Source organism: Branchiostoma floridae, chromosome 5, assembly GCF_000003815.2.
Source record: "Branchiostoma floridae strain S238N-H82 chromosome 5, Bfl_VNyyK, whole genome shotgun sequence".
In the NCBI taxonomy this organism is placed as follows: Eukaryota; Metazoa; Chordata; class Leptocardii; order Amphioxiformes; family Branchiostomatidae; genus Branchiostoma; species Branchiostoma floridae.
The window spans coordinates 7,364,417-7,366,916 of record NC_049983.1 but is presented as its reverse complement, the minus strand read 5'-3'; positions in this window follow the sequence as shown (position 1 = coordinate 7,366,916).

The following is a 2,500-nucleotide window of genomic DNA, read 5'->3' as shown; positions in this document are numbered from 1 at the left end:
GTCAGTCTGACATCAAGAAATTATGCGGAATAAGGGATCTACATGGTGAAATAGACATATGACTCTGTTAATGATATTTTTGTGGTATCATCGCTTCCTTTGTGAGTAGTTTCACTCAATTTATTAGGAGAAATGTGAACTTTTATCTATGAGCGCCGTGCTATGAGTTGTGCAAGGATAGATTACACAGTTTCTAAAATTCAACAGTTCAAAATTCAATAATCATTTAAGATGATTACATGGGAGTTAATACAGCAACTAAGTAAAATTGCATTGAAATTTCGACCAAATTTGGAAGAAATCCGACGTTTCTTTGGAGGGATACGAAAGACCAAGACGCGTTCTAGTTTTGCGCAAAGTGAGAGCGCGCTCCGACCGATATGTTCCAAACTTCAAAGGTTCAAAACTCAATAATCGATTAAGATAACTACATGGGACTTCATACAGCAACTAAGTAAGATTTCATTGATATATCGACCAAATTTGGAAGGAATCCGGCGTTTTTTTGGCGAGCTATGAAAAACCAAGACGATCCACTTTCGCGTAAAGCGAGGGCGCTGTCCGCCCGTTATGTTCGACATAGACAATTCTAGCTCAATCTGAACCCCACATGACCGAAGTGCGTTTTCGTTCATAAAACGGAAAAGAAGCTGTATTTGTCGACGAAATTTTCACCACGGTAGGCTATTGATCTGATCTATATGTGCCTATAGCAGTTTTGGTCTCCCTTTGATGCAACTGAAGATATAGGCAATTAATCTTTGTTCATTTTGACCATTCGATATACCGCATAACACCGTGGCGCTTATTGATGTCTTCTGTCGAGTTAAAAAGCTTGTATCCATCAATGATGCTCTGTACAACTAGCAAACATTCGTATGTTGATGTTCCATTTGTCAAATAGCTTTCAGAGTGTGTTTTGATAAATATATTTACAAAAAACATACGAATAATATGTAAAAGCGACAGTATATAACCTAGCAACATTCAGCGGTACTGCAGAAATTTCCCTGGCGCGGCACGTTTTATTGTGACATTTCATTTGTTCAGGTCTTTTCAGTGCACTCAAATATGTTTTAAAAAAAATACTTGACTTACCCTAACAAAGGCGCAGATATCGATGTTATCATCTTCTATGGAAGTCCTTAGCTTTCAGTTGTATCCACTAAAAGTGTTTCTGGGCGTTTGCAGTTAATGAATGTTCGGAGATATGTTAAATCATAGATATCTCAATAACGTAATATTACCTCAGGTATGAAATCAATTTATATAACAATAATAATGCAAATATATGCCAGCCAAACGTGAAAGAAAGCATATTTGTTTTATAGGCGAGATACCACAAACAATACTTACTGAAAGTAATTTGCTATGTCAGCTAGAAGATTCAGTATCACTTATCCAAAACATGACAACTTCAAAACTATGCATATGGTAGTATGGTAGCCTTTCTTTGAGTGCTGTATATAACCTAACATAACTATGATAAGTCAAAACAAAAACACCTATTTCCTCCTTTACTAAGGAATCTTGATCATGGCTGCTTACCTGTCCTAAAATTATGGACTCATGGAGCAGATGTTGCTTTTTCAAAGTCCACTATTCATTTCGTGATGACTTGACTACAATGAAATAAAGCTTGACAAAATAGGGTCCCACACATGGATAAGACAGACCAAAAACTTTTACATGCAACTAGATATAGTAATAATCTTTATTGCAAATTCATAATCCTTTGTGTTTGCACTTATCTATTTGTATACATATAAGAAACTACTGATTAATTTTGGACAAATACAGTATTGCACTAAATCTTCTAACCCTTTACAGCTAATACTTACAAAGCTGATACTTTGTAAAAATCTTCCATGCCACTGTACAGATCATAATGACCCAATCCCAATCCCAAGTTAGCTTCATTCACATACAACTTCTGGGCTTTTAGTTGAATGCACAGTTCTCAGCAGGCGCACACATTTATGTAATAAACTGATATGGAAATATCCAGATTACCCAGCATATTAATACAAAATAAAAACAACTCCTATTCCTGTTATTCCCCATCATCATGACTTATGTCAGGATTACATAGCAAGACTTGCATTAGGTCTCATCACATGTATCTGACATTGACAGTGACCTCATACATGTACAAATGTACAGTTTAAGCTCAATAGCTCCAATGCTGTGTTTTGGTGTTTTGAAAGTCATCAGCAATTGCCCATATACCTAAACATTTTTGGACGAGCATCTGAAACAAACAACTAACCCATCCTTCCCCATAGCTACCTTACATGCAAAGGCTGTTACATGGAATATCTAACAACACAGAACATTAGAAAGTTCTCTGCATCATCATGGAATGTATAATACAAGTTAGTTGTATTGTAATTAACACGCAAAACAGATACAACCTGTATTGTACTCTACTAGAACTACATCTTCAATCCAAAGAGACCTGATTTTTAAAGAATCTGAATCTGAGTTACAGCCATTATAA